This window comes from Stegostoma tigrinum, chromosome 6, assembly GCF_030684315.1.
Source record: "Stegostoma tigrinum isolate sSteTig4 chromosome 6, sSteTig4.hap1, whole genome shotgun sequence".
NCBI lineage: Eukaryota > Metazoa > Chordata > Chondrichthyes > Orectolobiformes > Stegostomatidae > Stegostoma > Stegostoma tigrinum.
In genome coordinates this window covers 64,458,267-64,478,168 of record NC_081359.1, presented here as the reverse complement: position 1 = coordinate 64,478,168, position 19,902 = coordinate 64,458,267, and the positions used below count along the sequence as shown (strand labels likewise).

At 41.1% G+C, this 19,902-nt stretch overlaps 1 protein-coding gene across 4 annotated transcripts in view; it reads right to left on the bottom strand.

Moving 5' to 3' along the window:
• Positions 1 to 13,952, bottom strand: part of gpr45 (G protein-coupled receptor 45) — a 62,166-nt gene extending 48,214 nt beyond the window's left edge. For 2 of the 4 annotated variants that reach the window (XM_048533122.2, XM_048533124.2), the window contains exons 1-2: positions 13,568 to 13,952; positions 6,308 to 6,360 (exon numbers count right to left, since the gene is read on the bottom strand). The gene's annotated coding sequence lies outside the window, so the exon portion shown is untranslated. The remainder of the gene's footprint in view (positions 1 to 6,307; positions 6,361 to 13,567) is intronic. The other 2 variants (XM_048533121.2, XM_048533123.2) reach the window with 1 other exon arrangement.
• Positions 13,953 to 19,902: the final 5,950 nt, after the last annotated feature.

Sequence of the window (19,902 nt, the reverse complement as noted above, 5' to 3'; positions counted from 1 at the left end):
CAATTTTCTAATCAACCCTGTTTGGAGATGTTATTTATAGACCTCTTGTGATGATGCAATGGCTTTAAGAGGTGTGTTTTGTCCTGGTTTCTTTTAGAGAGAGATTACGGGACAGGTGCTCCTATGAGAAGATAAATAATTTTGGATGCCTTGAGTTTATTTTGTTAAAGTTGGAACAATTAAAGCAGCCTGAATGGGTGTAGTCAAGCTCTCACAGATCCAGGATCTTTAGTTAGCTTTCAGCAGTTGCTGGTGGGGTCTTGGAAGCCATTCTTTCTCTCAGATTAGTCAAAAGCTGGGGGTTCTCTGTCTCACATGTGACTCATATAGTAGGCAATCTCTTGTCTGAATTTGCCTTTTTGCCAAGGGTGTGTTGATGGGATGTTACCAAATTGGAACAGTTATTGTTTATTAGTAACATTTCTTTATTAAGCTTTCCAATTGTGTAAAGTCATTCCAAGTTTCTCTTTCTTGTGTTGTATTTTTGCTATCGTGTTTGAATAAACTGTGTTTGCTTAACGTCAAGATAATAAAATGTGAGGCTGGATGAACACAGCAGGCCAAGCAGCATCCCAGGAGCACAAAAGCTGACGTTTCGGGCCTAGACCCTTCATCAGGTGAAGGGTCTAGGCCCGAAACGTCAGCTTTTGTGCTCCTGGGATGCTGCTTGGCCTGCTGTGTTCATCCAGCCTCATATTTTATTATCTTGGAATTCTCCAGCATCTGCAGTTCCCATTATCTTTGCTTAACGTCAAGTAGTTTGACCGTTGAACTGCATCTAAAACACAGCAACATATATTTACTTTTAAAATATGAAGAAGTTAGGGTCTGGGACACCTTCTTAACATATTTTGAGGCGCTTGGTCTGATCCATATACCCTCAGACAGATGGGACTTGAACCTGGACTTCTGATTCAATGCAAGGGATATTACCACCCTGCCACAAGAGCCTCAAGTCAACTTGACTCAATTTACCCTACCTTTTCCAAATCAACTTGTTCAGAGCTGTTATTGCACACCTCTACAGCAGGTGGGACCTGAACCCAGGCCTCCTGGTCCAGGGGCTGGGACTCTACCTCTGCACCACAACAGCCAACATTTGCATCTCTCAACTAACACCTAAAACTGATGATCGATTATTTCATTGCTGTTAGTGTGAGCTTATTGAGTATTAATTGGCTGTTGCATTTCTTACCTTATTATTAGTAAATACACTTAAAAATACTTCATTTTTGGTGAAGGATCTGGAATGTCCTGAGGTCACAGAAGTCACTTTTTAAACATCTTTCTTTCTCGCAGGATGTCTGTGGTAAGGCATTTTAAATGGTGGAGATGGACAATTTAGTGCAAAAAAGCTGGCACGATCATTTTGCGATAAATAAATAAGTACTGAGTTTTCATGCAGAGATTCATTATAGATTACAGATTGTGATGTTCCAAAATAAGCAATTACTGGGGCTTTTGACTTGACACCAGATAATTATAGCAAAAATTTAAAATTTGATGGGAAAGAATTAGACAATGGAATTGAGAATTGCCAATAAAATAGATGCAATATTGGAAATGCTGCAGTCGTGTTGTGATGTTGCTGGTGGGTGGATGAGGGAGGGGAGAGGTGGACATAATCCTACATTGAAACAGCTCAGTTAATTTTAGTTCTCACTATTGGTTCCAGATGATGCAAGGGTGTAATTGCCTAGTCAAAAGGGTAAAAGAAAACAAAGCCAGATTGACAGTGAAGCAACTGCGAGCACAGCAAGGTGCAATCTGTGGAATGCACAGTGAGGCTGTTCATCAATTAACTGGCAGGCAGGTCAGCAAACCAAATGATATCTCTCATTCAGGAAGTCTGTTGTCAACCTAACCCAAGATGTCCCAGATAGATTCTTGTTAGGCGGGGAATCCAGAGGTACCAGGATAAATGGGAGTGGATTTAAAACACAAACAAATCAACCATGATCTTTTTGAATGGTGAAACAGGCTTGGAAGCCAAAGGATCTATTTCCATTCTTATTTCAGACATCTGTGTGTCACAATTGGGCAATATCAAGGAGACTCAAATGTTAGAAATGTAATGAAATGAGACAGAAGCAATTGCTGAACTAACAAAGAACTTGGAGATGATTAAGGAGATGGAGCACTATCTAAGCAGTAAGGTCAACAGGAGTAATGCAGCAGCACCTATTCACTGAACCTGGTACAATATTTACACACAATCACTAGGGATGGCCAATAAAAGTTTGATTAACCCTCAGGGCCACTTGGAATTGCACTGGCTTTACAGAGTTGGCTGAAATGTGGCTAATGTGCATTTTGGATTTGACAAAGCAATAGAAGGCTCAGATTCACCGAAATGCTGAGGAATATTCTTATTTCTGTCGATGCTGAGGTAACCCTCAATAATGTCAAGCAAAGACGCCAATCCTTCACAAGTGGTGGTGTACAGGCAGGGAGAGAGCAAAATGTCAATACCATTTCACCAGTGAAGGAGCTGTGGAAGCAACAGAGATGGAAATAAGTAGTATTAGCAATAGAAAGATGTTTGACTTATAACTCAGCTGTGGTTCAGCAGGGTGTCAAAGCTTTGCACAATCATGATGCCAGTGACCAGGGTATGGAGTTCACGGAAGGGTAAAAACAATGGCTTTGATTTTGGCAATGCTCAGTTCAAGAAGTTTTCAATAGTCCAATCCTTATTGTTAGACGGGCAATTGGACAGAATAAGATGACTGTACGATAAAAGAATCATACATCTTATCCACACCAATCAGATATCCCAACTTGACCTAATCTTATTTGCCCACATTTGGTCCATATCCCTCTTAACACTTCCCATTCATGTACTCATCCAAATGTCTTTTAATTGCCAGCATTTGTAATTGTACCCACCTCCACAACTTCCTCTGGCAGCTCATTCCATACACGTACCACCTCTGCGAGAAAATGTTGCCTCTCAGGTCCTTTCTGAATCTTTCCCTCTCACTTAAACCTATTCCTTCTTGTTTTGTACTCACCTACCTTGAAGACCTTGGCTATTTACCCTATCCACGTCCCTTACGATTTTATAAACCTCTATAAGGTCACCCTTCAGCTTGTGACGCTCCAGGGGAAAAGGTTCTGGCCTATCCAGCCTCTCTTAGAACTCAAATGTTCCAGTCCCAGCAACATCCTTGTAAATCTTTCCTACACCCTCTCAAGTTTAACAACACCTTTGCTACAGGAGGGCAACCAGAATTGTACGCAGTATTTAGAAAAGTGGCCTCACCATAGGCCTGTATGGCTGGAATGTGACATCCCAACTCCCACACTGAATGTTCAGACCAATGAAGGCAAGTGTGCCAAATGCCTTTTTCACCACCCTGTCTACCGATGGCTCCACTTTCAGGGAACTAGAGTGAATGAAGTGATGGAGAGTTAAAGCCAAGTGTCATATGGAAGCTGATATGTTGCCAACAGCCAACATCAATGAATGACAGCATGTGGAAATGAAGAGGAGGAAGACAAATACACATGGTTTTTGATTAAAGTGCTTTAAGGTCCCTGTATTTTCACAACTTTTTTCTTTAAAGAATCAACATTATACATAGACATCTGTAACCACATGCTGCAGCCTCTGATCCGAAAATTCTAAGTTACTAAAGTTTTGATCCAGTGTGAAATGCATGTGGTTGAAATTGATGGAGGAGTGTCTTTCACTTGGTTACAATATCCAAACCCTGAAATTGTTTATTTGTGGGGATTATTAACATTCTCCATGTAGCCATACTGAAGGGGTTCAACTGGGAATTCCTGAAGAACTACCATTACTTCAGTCCATTAATCAAAGATCAGAAATATTGCCAAGGAAATTCCTGGTGATTGTGTCTATAGGTTTTACAGATAATTGCTTACATTGAGCTGTTAGCTTTCTCTAACAGACAGCCTTGAAAACAGGATTTCAGAACATGGAGAAAAAGAACATGCAGTGTATTAGTTTTGATATATCTTACCAAAGCTTACATTACAGTTAGGCAATTTATACAAGGATAATATTCCATATCTGCTTCAGAATCAAATTGTTTATTTCCTAATAAGTCCAAATGCTCATCTGTGGCTGACTTGAGAAAGTTAAACTGGGGCACTTCCTTGGACCATTTTTAAATGCTTTGATACAACTAAGCGATTAGATTACTCCAGATGACAGGTTAACACATCAATTGCATTAGTTTAGAACTACAATCACCTGTGGAGCTGACCAGTTAAAGATGGCAGATTTCTTTTTTTTAACAATGGCATTCATGAATAAGTTGTCTTTTCATAGCCATTCCAGCATTGCTAAATAACAGGGGAAGATCCACATCCGTGGACAGTTATAGTCACAAGAACGCAAGAGTTAAGAGTGGGAGTAGACTATTCATCTCATGCAAGTGCCTACCAATACTGTCAAGGACAGATGCATGTGCAACAGTAGACTGGTGAGGATGAGGTCAAGTAGGTTTTTTCATCATATCGGTTCTCTTAGCATTTAGCAGCGGCCTGTAGCAGGTGATATGTCTTTCAGGGCTTAGTCACTCGTAGCACTACCCTCACTAGTGGCAGTGCTCAGCCACTAGCATATTCTGTGTTCTTACTGCTCTTAGTGCATCTTCCGAGAGGTGCTTGATGTGGAAGCTACGACTTTGTCCGATAAGGGATGGCAGCAAGTGGTCACCAGTAAGAGGTTTCCTTTTCCACATTAGATCTGGAACCATGAGACTTCACGGGATTTGGACTCAACGTGGAAGACAACTCGGGACCGCTTCTTTCCAATTATATACCACGATGCCATGAATGGTGTGATGATAATTTATATTCACCCAGAAGACCAGACAAAAACTTCAGTTGAATATCTTATCAGATTGACGGCATCGCTGATAGTTTAATACTACTCAATATTGCACTGAAATAGCCAGCCAGGATTGTGCATTCAAATCTCCAGAGTGAAACTTCAAACCACAGCGTTCTGACATCAATCTTCTGACTTACAAATGAGTGCTACAGAATGATTCACAGCTGTTACATTTGACTGGTATAATGTTTCATTCTTCGTGAATTTTTCTCAGACTTTAAATCTGTATTGAAGTGCACAATATCTTACTTTTATCTTATTTCTATAACAAATGCCATTTAATATAACATCTGTTCTGATAATTTAGACTGTTATGAAATAGAGGCTAGGAATACTGTGAATAACTCACCTCCTGTCTCCCCAAGACATGCCCACCATCTATAAGGCACAGGCCAGGCATGTGATAATATACTCACCACTTGCCGGGATGACTGCAACTCCAATATAACTCTAGAATCTTTTACACCATCTAGGACAAGGCAGCCTGCTTGATCGGCACCACATCCACAAGTGTTCACCCCCTTCACCACTGACACTTAGTAGCGGCAGTGTTTACCATCTGCAAGCTACATTGTAGAAAATCACCAAGACCCCTTCGACAGTACATTCCAAGTGAGGACCACTATCATCTAGAAGGACAGCAGCAACAGATACATGGAAACAATGCTACCTGCAGGTTCCCCTCCAAGTCACTTGCCACTATGACTTGGAAATGTATCTCTGTTCCTTCAATGTTGATTAAAGTCTTGGAATGTCCTCCCTAGTGGCACTGTGAGTGTACTTAGATAAAATGGACTGCAGGAGTTCAAGTCGTCAGCTCACCTTCATCTTCTCATGGACAACTAGGGATGAGTAGTAAATGCTGGCCTAGCCAGAAATATCTACATCCCTTGAATGTATAAAATAAATTGTCATGGTTGATATTATGTGCTTTCTGAACGGAATAACCAGTCCAAAGGTGCAGGCTAGGTGGATTAGCCATGGGAAATGCAAGGTTACAGGGTTAGGGTAGGGGGTGGGTCTGGGTAGGATGCTCTTTGGAGGGTCAGCGTGGACTCGAAGGGCCAAATAGCTTGCTTCTGCACTGCAAGAATGCTATGCCTCTATGAAGAACATAATAAACAAGAAACAGAAGCAGGAGACCACACAGCCTGCTTCACAATTCAATATTGTCAGAGTTGATTTTGTGCTCTAACTCCTTTCCACTTATACCCACTCAAGCCTCCGCCTACCACTGCGTTAAATATATTCAACACCCATAACCTTCTGGTATAGAGAATTCCAAATATTTTGAGTGAGGAAATATCTCTTTATCTCAGTCCAAAATGATTGACCCCTTCAGATTTGGTCTGAAGAACACTTGCAGTAAGAATTCCTTACTCTCATACTCAAATCACATTGCAATAAAAGTCAACATAACACCTGCGTTGTTTGTCTTACCTGCATGCCAACTTTTTTTCTGCGTTCCTCGTAAAAGCGCTCCTCAAATCCATCTAAACATTAACATTTACAAGTTTCACACTTTTAAAAAATTCTATTTCTACGATGAAAACATACACGTCCCTATATCAAACTCCATGTTTCACCTTGTTGCTGATTCACTTGGCTATACTTCTTTGTGACCTCCACACGGTTTGCATTTCTACCTGGTTTTATATCATCAGCAAATAAGTTACTCTGGGGGTCTTCATTTAAGTTTTAATAAAGATCATAAAAAGTTTTGGTCTCAGCACTAATCTTGTGGTAATCTGTTAGTCACATTGTGCCAACTTTAAAATACCACAATTCTGTACGCTCTTTGCTTTCTGTCCATTAAGCAATTCTTGCTACTACAGCATCACCAACTCCATGAACTCTTAACTTCTGTTTTAATCTTTTGTGTGGCACCTTACTGAATGCCTTTTGGATATCAATGTTTATCACATCTACTGGTTCCTCTTTATCTGCCAAAATTCTTGTATTTTCGAAGCACTCTAATACATTTATCAAACAAAGTTTTCCTTTTGTAAAACTCTGACTTTTCTAATCAAACTAGGCTTTCCCAAGTGTATTATTAAGGCTTCCTTAATGATGCCAGTACATTTCCAATGATTGATAACTGGCACACGGTTCAATGTTTTATCCTGCCCTTTTTTTATGGAGCAGCAGTGTCACATTTTAAATTTGTTGGGAACATTCCAGAATTTTGTGAAATTAGAGCAAGTGTATTTACAAACTCTGCAGCTGTCACTTTTGGAACGTAAGGACGTAGGCCATTAGGAATTGGAGATTTGTTGGGTTTTAGTTCCATGAGTCTCCCCAGCACTTTTTCTCCATTGATATTAACTGCATTAACTTCTGTACTCTTATTAGCCCCTAGATTAACCTTTCTTTCTGCATCCAATGTAACGTGTGACATCTACCGTGAAGACAGGCACAAAATATTGTTCAATGATTCGGCCATTCCCTTATTTCACTGGAAAATTTCACCTGTCTCTGCTTCAGAGACAAAAAAAAATTATTTCAGCGACATTCTATTTTGTTTACTAGTTGAAGCTCACACAATTTGTTTAAATATTTCTGCTTAATCACTCTCATATTCTATTTTCTTCCCTTTCTATCAATTTTTGGTGGCCATTTGCTCGTTACTTAAATACTTTCGATTGTCATACTCAGCATGAGCATTCAGAACATGTGAGAATACCAGCTGAATTCACCCTCGAAATTGTCCTCGGGAGACCTTGGGAGAAAAGTTGCCCCCATGAAGAGTTGAAAGCAACAGTAGGTAGCTCTCAAATCAGAGACTGTATTTTGCTGCGCTTGCTGGTGATGAACCTTTAGGTAAATTAATGATGACGGAATCTCTTAAGGAGAGATTTACTGTTTGCTGAGGGCCTGTAAAGGGGGCCTTTTTAATCAAAGCCAGGCCTGGGATAGGGGTTATTACCATCTGTTAGGAGCTGAAGGGGCATTGTTTGCTGAGGCTAGAAAATTGGAAGGTGTGGAGTGGGGATGGAAGGATGGGTTGTCCTGTCAGGTTTGCAGTTTACTAGAGCTGTGGGGGCGGAGTCATTGTCAGTGAGCTGGATGGGAACATGCAGCCTGCAAGAGGGGTTGTAGGAGGAATGAGGCTAAAAGGTGGAGAAGACGACTGCAAGACGTTTTGAGGAAAGAAGGACGGCACAAAGTTGGGAAGCTGTAAGCGGTAAAGAGATGAAGGCTGCTGTGCTTCAAGGGGAGAAGGAGGCTGCAGTGAGAGGCAACAGAGAAAGGCTGCAAGGAAGCAACACTTTGTGTTTACAAGGCACAGGGTAGAAGAAACAGTAGCTACAAGGTAAGCGGAAAGAAAGAGCCTGCAAAGACTGGGAGCGGGGAGGCTGTAAAGCAGAGAGAATAGTCTTAAACATGTCAACAAAAGTATGTTCAGTTAACTGGGAGCTACAGAACTTGAATGTTGTAATGAATTCCTTGTAAATAAATGGTAAATCTCTAATCTCCTGACAAATATATGAATAGGATGGGAATAGTGGGATACGCTCCCTGGAAGGGTAGAGGGTTTTAGTTGTGATGGGCAGCATGTCAGTGCAGGCTTGGAGGGCCAAAGGCCTATTCCTGTACTGTTCTTTGCTCTCTTAAAATTGCATCGGTGCAGAGGTTAGTATATGAGGCAAATGCAGTAGGTGCTCTTGTAACGAGCACTGCATCAATTGTAAAATTTATATGCAGAGACACAATAAAATGGGTAGTACTGGCAGGTGAAAATCTTCCAGCTTGGTACATAAGTGATGGAAATACATTTAGCTGTAACCTCATCAATCTGTGCTGATCTATGTTTGGGCTGATGGATTTTGTATAAAGACGTGTGTCAGCTCTTTTGAAAAATGCTGTTACTAACTTAATGTATGCTATCTTGTGCTAACTTAAATCCCCTCATATCTAAGGAATTAGCGCTTGCCTCGTATATAGTCGCTTTAAATTTAAGGGAAGATTGATAATTATTGAGGATATCGAGGAGTCCTTCTAATTCTGCTTCTGCACAAGTGCAAATACTCTTAATAGCAAAGCAAACGTAGATTGTATTGTTATTACATGACTGCATCACCTAACAAAAATGTTGTTTTAAATTCAAGTGTGGGATGTGGGTGTTGCTGGCTGTCCAGCATTTCTTGCCCGTCCCTAGTTGCCCTTGAAAAGATGACAGTGAGCTGCCTTTCAAGAGGGAATTCCGGGATTTTGACCCAATGATAGTGAAAGGAGGGCAAAACATTTCCAAAAGCTGAGGTTTTGGGCCTAGACCCTTCATCAGAGAGGGGGATGGGGTGAGGGTTCTGGAATAAATAGGGAGAGAGGGGGAGGCGGACCAAAGACGGAGAGAAAAGAAGATAGGTGGAGAGGAGAGTATAAGTGGGGAGGTAGGGAGGGGATAGGTCAGTCCAGGGAAGACAGACAGGTCAAGGAGGTGGGATGAGGTTAGTAGGTAGGAGATGGAGGTGTGGCTTGGGGTGGGAGAAAGGGATGGGTGAGAGGAAGAACAGGTTAGGGAGGCGGGGACAGGCTGGGCTGGTTTTGGGATGCAGTGGGGGGGGGGGGGGAAGAGCTGGGCTGGTTGTGGGATGCAGTGGGGGAAGGGGAGATTTTGAAACTGGTGAAGTCCACATTGATACCATTACGCTGCAGGGTTCCCAGGCAGAATATGAGTTGCTGTTCCTGCAACCTTCGGGTGGCATCATTGTGGCACTGCAGGAGGCCCATGATGGACATGTCATCTAGAGAATGGGAGGGGGAGTGGAAATGGTTTGTACTGGGAGGTGCAGTTGTTTATTGCGAACCGAGCGGAGGTGTTCTGCAAAGCGGTCCCCAAGCCTCCGCTTGGTTTTCCCAATGTACAGGAAGGCACACCGGGTACAATGGATACAGTATACCACATTGGCAGATGTGCAGGTGAACCTCTGCTTAATATGGAAAGTCATCTTGGGGCCTGGGACAGGGGTGAGGGAGGTGGTGTGGGGGCAAGCGTAGCATTTCCTGCGGTTGCAGGGGAAAGTGCCGGGTGTGCCGGGTGTGGTGGGGTTGGAGAGGAGTGTGGAGCGGACAAGGGAGTCACGGAGAGAGTGGTCTCTATGTTCACTATTTCCCTGTAGATCCTTTACTAATACCAGTAAATTCAGTCTCACCGCATAATATTAGATTTAAAATTGCACTAACCAATTGCTGGCACAACATATTTCGCTAGGAAATTGCTATAAAACTGTTATACAAACTCATCTACTAATTCACTTTTTAAAATTTAACTAGTCTGTACGAAATGCAAGTCTCGTACAACTACTGCATTATGTTTGTTGCAAACTCCAACAACTCCCTGTTAAAGCTATATTAAAGTGTGGTCTACAAACTATCCCCACCAACATTTCCTGATGTTTTCTATTCATAATCTCCACTCATAGTTATTGAATTTACTGATTTTCTTGGCCATGATCCTTATTCGCTGGTTACTTTATGCTTTCCTTTATTATCAGGGTTATGTGTTCACCTTTTCCATTCTGTCTGTTTTGAAGACCATCTGGAATGTTTATTTTCTAATCTTGTTTTGTTTATAACTATAACATTGTAATAGCAATTAGACCTAAATTATCTATCTCGATTCGTGCCGCAAGTCCACGTTATTGTGGAACCTCTACACATTCAGATAAAGTGCCTTTTACTATTATCCATTGCATAATGTGAAGGTGCTGGTGTTGGACTGGGGTGATTTCGGGCCTTATTCATTGCACAGACCTGACTTTGAGTCCCACAACACATCCATGATCTCAACAATCACATCTTTTAGAATGTTGGGATGAAGTCCATTAGGTCCTAGGGATGTGTCAGATTTTAATTCCTTGACTTTCTCCAGTACTTTTTCTCTCCTGATATTAAATTTTTTTTTTACTCTTATGAATCCCTATAGTTACTCTCTATTTCTTTGGATATCCAAACCTCCCTTCATCACCTGTTCACTTGAAGACAATTTTCCTGCTCTGACCATACTTGCTTGAATTCTCTCATGTCTGTATGCTCTTAGTAGCAATGTCAGTCATACTCAAATTCACCACAACATGTAGATCTTTTCTTTCCAACTCTTAGTTCCGCTCTGGCCTGAAGGTGTCTTTAACCCTAAGCAGGCAAACAGCTGCTGCAACTCAGAACTACAGAGATACATACCTATCCCCAAACTAAGATAACAAGGTGTGAAGCTGGATGAACACAGCAGGCCAAGCAGCATCACAGGAGCACAAAAGCTGACGTTTCGGGCCTAGACCCTTCATCAGAGAGGGAGATGGGGAGAGGGAACTGGAATGAATAGGGAGAGAGGGGGATGCGGACCAAAGATGGAGAGAAAAAAAGACAAGAGAGTTGCAGTGGGCGAGAGATTCCCCGAGGTTGGTCCGGAGGGAGGAGGGTAACTTCTTCAGGTTCGGCATCCCTGGAAGAGGCTTCCCAGTGAGGTTAAAATCGTAAATCAGTGATAATGCGAACTACAGATGCTGGAGAATCCAAGATAACAAAGTGTGAAGCTGGATGAACACAGCCAAACTATACTCTTTCTTGTTACAATAACATTCATTTCTACTCCACCACTAAAAATGACATTTTATTTATTTGCTCACCTCCCTGCAATCTCGGTCACATAGTCTTCAAGGTTCTTGATCTATCTCACTCAACATCATTTCCATCTCTTCTTCCACAGACTAAATCAGATGGATGTAAACTAAGTGGTATGACTGTCCCTTGGAACAAGTGTCCAGGTAATTCCCATTCCCTTTGATACATCATAGGATCTAAATCCTGGACTCTAACTCATCAACCCGGAGCTGCAGTTCTTCAAGCTGCTGGAGATGTCCTTGCCTAGCTCCAAGGTGCTGGAGCCCCAATACACCACCTCCATTGCCAAGTTAATTCTGTGTTATATTTAACTAAATGAGTTCAGCTTAGAAATCCCTCTCAAATTATTGTCTGTAGTTACTTTAGTTACTTTAACAAAACGAAAAATCGAAAGAACTGCGGATGCTGTAAATCAAGAACAAAAAAACAGAAGTTGCTAGAAAAGCTCAGTAGGTCTGGCAGCATCTGTGAAGAAAAATCAGAGTTATTGTCTGAGGAAGGGTCACTGGACACAAAACGTTAACTGCCAGACCTGCTGAGCTTTTCCAAGTACTTTAACAAGTCATGCGATAAGTTTAATGCAATTCTTACTTCTCCTCAGTACCAGTTTAAACTATTGCCCCCATTGAGAATAATTTAAAAGTTCACCAACCTGCTTAGCTAATTAATATCTTCGAATACTCACCAACTACTGAAAAACCAAAAAGTGACACTTCCCTCCTCCTCCACCTGTCATCCCCATTTTTACCAAATTCCCAAGTTACAGTTCATCATGTTCCTTCCTCATTGTTTGCTTTTTGAGCTTCCATTTTGTGAAGGTAAGTGACACGCAGAGGAATCCTGCATACAATCTAAACATGTTACAGCAGCAAATTACTGCAGATGCTGGAATCTGTACTGAAAACAAAAAAAATGCTGAAAATCACAGCAAGTCAGGCAGCATCCGTTCCAGAGAGAAAAGCTCTAATGAAATGTTAGTTTGCAGCTCTGATGAGAAGTCATCTAGACTCAAAGCATTAGCTTGATCGGTCCAAGGATGCTGCCTCAGCTGCAACGATTTCCAGCATTTTCGTTTTCAGTACAAAACATTAGAGGTTTGTTTGCGCTCTAGTAGCTGTATTTGATACAATCTTATTTCTTTAAGAAAGATTTTGACGTTTAGCTATCCTGCATGCATCATGTTGCAAACCACCATATAAAAAAAACCAAAAAAACCTTCACACGTTTTTTTTGCAGACAACTTTAGTACTGGAACAATCCGAGGTAGCTAATTATGAAATGTCAGGTACAGGGCTTGACCAGTTAGATGAAATATTTCCTGAAGAATTTTGACAATGCAACTTTTCAACGTGTTGTGATAAAAACACAAATTATGCAGATTATTAGTAATGTGAATCCTGTCAGAGGATTATATTAATTTATATGTAAAAGACCGCTAGAAAAAGGTTTGGAAATATTGCTCAATGACAATACATCTTTAATTAACGATGGCGTTACTTTACAATTACATAATGAGGCAAAAGCAAAACACCCAGAATCCTGAAAATCTTAAATAAAAACTGAAAATGCTGCAAATGTTCAGCAGGTGTGAATATGAACTCTGCCATTAACTCCGTACAGACATCGCCTGACATGCCGAGTAGTTCCAGCAATTTCTGATTTTAGGAAACATAAGACCGTTCAGGCATGAAGCAACACTTTGCTCAGAACTGGTATGGGTAATTGCTCCAAAGTTCTGAGGGAAGGGTCACCGGACCCGAAACGTTATGTCTGATTTTCTTTTCTTCACAGATGCTACCAGACCTGCTGAGCTTCTCTGTTTGTTCCTGATTTACAGCATCCGCAGTTCTTTGGGCTTTTACCTACATGAAATCAGTTCAGTGCTAAGGCTGGCAGACCAGACCCCAGCTGCAAGCCAGTTGAAACTGCCTCACACCGCTCTCGTCTTACTGGCACCCTTTGCAGAAAGGGAAAAATCAAAACTCCATTCTCCTTCACTCAACATGTAGCAACTGAAGAACGCGTAGAGGTTTACACGAGAATGCACAAGTCACACACACAGGATGGACATTGAAATACCTTCGATTTGTCTTCTCGGTCACGACCACCTAAAGGACAAAATAGGCTCACAGCGTTTCCGCAAATAAACAAAACAATCCATATGAAAACTAGATAAGTAGAGGAATGTAGAATACACGAAAAACGAGTATCGATGCGACTAATCTAAATGAAGAGTTACCACAGCCAACCAGGATAGGGAGCTAGTTTGTGCACCAATGGTTCCGCTGTGGTTGTCAGAGAGACGAAAAAGAGCACTTTGCTCAGGTCATTGGTGCGAATGTGGGAGAAGGGAGGCTGAATGCAGTGGAAAGTCTGCCACAACAATGCTGTGCAACCACCAGCTGGGCCAGCGAAGCGGAAGCAACTGTGTGTTCCCAGCGGGCGGCGAGCCTTTAGCCTGGGCGGGGGGAGGTGGGCAATGTTATTCTCGGCGTCTGCGGGATTTGATGGTCATTTTCTGCCTCTCGAAACTTCCGAGATGCTCAATGGAAACATAGCTTCCACAGTCACGGCTGGCTTTATGGGGGAAGAGTAAGGAAAAAAAATACTTTCATCGAGCGCAACCCCCACCCAAACATGAATTCATTCATTCACTCACACTAAAAACAAACAAACTACTGCGGATACTCAAGAAATCTGAAATTTAAAAAAAGCTTAAAAAGCTCAACAGGTCAGGAAGTATCTATCCGGAGAAACAGAGTTAACTGTTTCGGGTCCATACAATTATCTGTGCATTAGCTCAACTGTTTCGTTTGCCAACAACTCATCGGGTAAACGATTATCTCGTGGATTCCTTGTTGGATCTGACTGGTGATTTTATTACTCATCAGGCTTCCCGTTTCCAGAGAAAAGAGTCTCATCCCGTTTCAGTCTTTTCTGATTAGTATACCCATTCAATTCTGGTTCAAAACACATCAAACCAGGCAGCATCTGGAGGAAAGGAGAACTCAAGTAATCATTGATTTCTTTACACCAGATGCTGCCGAGTTTTACCACTGTGAAGTCTCTTCAAAGAATGCTCACGTTGCAGCAGTTCCTTGCCTCCATCAGACACGATCTGTGAGTTCCTTTCTCACTGCCACACTGCTGTGAGGTCTTCAGCCCTTCACCCACGATATGAAACAAACCCACTACAGGCAAACCCATAGGCACACAGCCTTCCTCAGCTTCTGTCTTCTCCACCATCTCATCCCTCAAGGCCAACAGGTACATTCTGAACCCTCGAAAAATTCAGACCCACCTTCTATACTTACAACACCTTTGAAACCTCCAGAAACACTTCTCTCTCCGGAAAGTTGAATAAGGGTAATACCCAAAACATTTCCTCCAGATGCTGCCTGGCCTGTTGTGTTCTTCCAGCCTCCTGTTTGTCTACCTTAGATTCCAGCATCTGCAGTTTTTTTTGTCTGTAACTAATTCTTACCTCACCCCATGTCCAATGAAAGGTGGTTGACCTGATACATTAATTCTGCTCCTGTACACAGAGGCTGTCTGACCTGTTCAGTTTTCCCAGAGTCTTTTTGTTGCTTGTTCACCATTTATTCATGTCAGACTAAGAAACTGAGAAGCACCTGCAAGAAAATCCTGAAATACAGATAACTGCCTTGTGACACTGTAGACATTGACACATTAGTATACTAAAGCGAAATACTGCAGAAGATTGTAACTGAACTCGGGTCCATAGATTTCAGACATAAGAATCACTCACTTAATCTGGACATTTTTAGAGGCATTTTACAAAGAGGTGTGTTTTTCTTGACTAATGAAGGCAAAGAGACATTATTTTCTGGATTGAAACATTCTCCCTGAAAGGAGCCTTTTTGCACTGTTACAGTGACACATTTAATTTCAAAAACTGATAAACTTAATTAGAAGAAGCATTTCAATTACATTTGCAATTGAAGAATGTGATTAATAACTAGTGATGAACAGATGCTTCTTTTTGTTATTAATTTTTACTAATATTTCTTAATAACTATACATATCTCAAAATAGTATTTACTAACAGTGAGAAATGGCTTCAGCAATGTAATAGATGAACTATCCCCAGTATCTGATCAACTGAATCTGTCCTTGAGCTACAGATACAGTAATGAATAGGGGCCTACCGTTCTTGGAGGTAAGACCAGACAATGTCAATTCCGATCTTAAAGTGACCTATGTAGTTAGGACAGGTCACATAAAATATAATTTGGTAATAGTGTTGTGTTTATTTAACTAGTTTAATTAAGAAGAGGCTAATCCCAGAGTGTCTATAACATAAGGGATTCATGCACCATGTTGTGTGTATGTGTATATGGGTATCGGACTGAGAATGGTGAGGCTGTGGTCTACATCAGCTGCAGATTAGACTAGTCTAAAAGTGATCTCACTTTCCATTAATGCAGAAACTTGAAGTGTTTTGAAGAGTCCATTTTCAGGCCAGAATAATCAGACAATTGTCAATGGGAACTTTGATATGTTCTGTATCGGTGAAGAAACAAGGTTTTCCTGTTCACAAATGGGTATCCAGATTAATTCAAAAGTCTATCCTGTATCTGATTAGTATTCATTTAATGTATTCTTTCATCAGGAGTTTGTCAGGTCGGTGTAGAAAGCATACATTTGTGTCTTTTGTTTTGTATTTACTTAATTCTGTTGGTTAGATTAATGTATTACATTGTTTGCTCAAATGCAATGTGTTGATATTATTCATTAACTTAGTATTCTGGACTGATGTGATTGTAGACCTCTACTGAATCTGAAACATCTAAACTGCACAGATTGAAGGGATTAATTTGAACCTTTCAATTTGGCCTGCACAAACAAAGGATCTCATCTCCAAAACCAGCAAAACCGTGGTAATATATAAAATACCAAGCAAGGACTGTGAGAAATGCTACATAGGCCAAACTGGAAGAAAACTAACAATATAGATACACAAACACCAACTAGCCACCAAAAAGATGACCAGTTCTCACTTGTCCCACTACACACAGACAACGAGGGACACAAATTTGACTGGGACAATACATCCATAATTGCACCAGCCAAACAGAGACATGCCAGGAAATGCCTGGAGGCCTGTTATTCCAACCAGAACTCCAACAAACACATTGAATGAGACCCTGCGTACAAACCACTGAGAAACAAAACCAGAAGTGGCATCAAACATCCCAGCAAACCAACGAATATAAGTAACAAGCGGGACAGAACACCGATGCTTCACCGGAGGCACACTGACGATGTTACCTAGTAGGGTGACAAAACATTTGCAATCAAACTCACCGGCTCAGTGAGCACTTCTTCAAATTTAAATCAAATCTCTTTTCAGAATCAGAACCTTCCTCTGATCTACCACCTTTTCTTTCTTACTAAGCTTTTCTCTAGCCATGTTGCCTGATTACCCTCTCTTTAGATTTCAAAATGATTTAAAAATTACATTTCCCTTTTGTTATTTTTTCTTGTTCCTTCCTTGCCAAATCAAGGTTTCTTATTTCCAGTTTTTTATTCTTTTGCTTCAATTTCCAATTCACTGTTCACTCCCTACCCTTTCCATTTTTCCGCTCTTTTGCTTCCATTTATTATTTTTATTCATTTCTAGCCAAATCTTAGTAAATTTTGATGATCACTTATCAGTTTCAACTTTGGAGATAGTAAGAACTGCCAATGCTGGAGTCTGAGATAACAGTGTGGAGCTGGAGGAACACAGCAGGACAGGCAGCATCAAAGGAGCAGGAAAGTTGACGTTTCGGGTCGGGACCCTTCTTCAGAAATGGGAGAAGGGGAAGGGAGCTCTGAAATAAAAAGGGGGGTGTGTTGGTCTAGGGTATGTAGGCGGGATGGCGATAGGTGAGTGCAGGTAGGGAGTGGGGGGGGGGGGGGGGGGATTGCTGTCAGGTAGGAGGAGCGGATAGGTGGGACAGAAGACGGACAGTTGTAGGTTTCCCTCCTTTTATCTCTAAATGCATCTTTTCCTTATGAGATCCTTTTTAAAAAAATTCTACCTTCAATTTATCTGCTAACTCTTTCTGCGTAGCTTCAAAGATATCAAATAATCCATGGTTACATTTTTTTAACTTCTAGAAACCTTTTAGCATGGGTCAAATCATTCTGACACTCCACTCTGACTTAACTCACAACAACATTATAAGCTCAATACCTCCACTTACTCAGTTCTTTAAAAGAAAAAGATCAAAGATACCTCCTGTATTCAACAAAATTCTATCCCACCAAGGGCTCCCTCTTATTGTGATTCTAGCTCATGTTAGTCCTGGGCAAGTCAGACCCCAACATGAAGCCTGACTCAATAAGTCAGGTTTTATTTCTGCAATTTTTTTTACTTTGGCAATCGATCACAGAACAAATTGCAAGATTTTGCCAAAATACTTTAACAAAAGAACATAGTTTATTAGACAAAAAAAATCAATGCGTCTTTCTCTCTCTCTCTACATTTGTGTGACAAATGGCCAGGTTCTTATCACCATCAGAATAAAGATTACTCCCTTTTCCTTGCAATATCCTTTACATTTAATGCCAGTGAAGAATCTCTCCTATTCTTAAGTCCAACATCAATTACTGAACTGACAATACTATCCATTAGCTTGGATGAGTGCAGCTTCAACACACGAAAGAAGCTTGACTCATCCAAAACATCCTGCGATTGGAACCAATTCCACACCTTCAACATTCACCCCCTCCATCATTCACGCACAGTGACAGTAATGTGAATCGTATACATGAATTACAGCAAATCACCATGGCATTCACCAATCACCATCACAGTACAATAGAACACCATTACCTGAAAGTTGCCCTCCAAGCCACACACCACCCTGACTTGAATGATATTGCTGGCCCTTCATGGTCACTGTGAAAACATCCTGCCTTCCTACAAATACACTATGTGTACCTACACTACATGAATTGCAGTGATTGAAGAAGGCAGCTTACTACTACCTTTTAAGAGGGCCATTAAGATCAGCAATGAATGATGACGCAGCTAGTGACACACATGCCACAAAAGAATAAAGAAACCATTCATGACTGGACACAGGAGAATTGTGGAACTTTAATCAGAACCATCAGTTGTGGGATCACATAGCTGTACTGTACGCTGACTGTCCTGCTTGATATGGAAGTAGTTCTGTATTGACACCATTTGTTCATATATGCCTGGTGCTGCTCTTGACAAGATCACCTGCACTCTTCACTGAATCAAGTTGATCCCTAGCTTGACATTAAGTATGGGTGCAGAATACACCAGGCCATGAGGTTACTGATTGGAGTTGAATTCAGTTGCAGCTAATGACCCCCATAGTCTCATGGCTGCCCAGTGGAATTGTTATATTTATTTACCAGCTATTCCATTTACACCATGCCAAATGGAGAGTAAATGGAGGCTTTTATTTTCAAATTTATTAACTAATTGAACTTAAATTTCATCAGGTGCCACTGTGAAAGAGAACACTTCCCTCTTGGGCAGTAACCTGAACCTCTGGGTTATGCACATTACCATTGCACACTATATTCAGTTATATTGAGACAGTGATCATCTTAAGGAACCTAGATAGAGAGAAACTGCTTCCACTAGTAGAAGGTTGCGAATACAGTAGTGATTTATGGTGATTGCCAATAGAACCAATGTCAGCATGAGGAACACAGTTTAGATACAGTGAGTGATTCAGATCTGATACTCCGATTTGACTCAGCTCTGCACAGATTCAATTGTTACTCTTTTAAGACAATTAGACAGATAACAAAGTAAAGAGGAAAATAAACACAGGGATGGGACCAGCCAAAGTGCTCATGGAACAGGCTACATGGCTTCTGCCTGCACTGTAGCCATTCTATTAATACCAGATTCTGTGTCCCAATTTGAGCCAGGTCAGTAATGAAAGGCAATACTGGTTGGCCTTTGAGGGGAAGGGGTATACTACATCCACAGCACATGTTGCAATCACTAATTTGCTAAACAACTGCAATTTTTTTTATTATTAGAGTCAATTGAAAAGAAACTTGCTTGTGGTGTAGAACAGAGATAAAGAAGTTTACTGTTTACGCCAAAAATGACAATGACCATCACTACGTGAATCTTGACTACAGAACACACCTTAAACCAAGAGTTAGGACCACATTAATGCCAACGTGAAAGAGAATTTCTCAGAACAGCTTCCACTCCACCAACATTACTTCAGTCGAAGTGTGGGCAAAACTCTGCTTATGAACGTAAATTGCCACTGTCTGGCAGAAACCCAGAGCGACACCAACACCGAGAGGACATATCCAAAGAATTTCCTGGCAATTACTGTAAAACACACTAACTAAAAACTAAAACAGAAATTCTTATGCATTTTAATGATATCAATACTGTT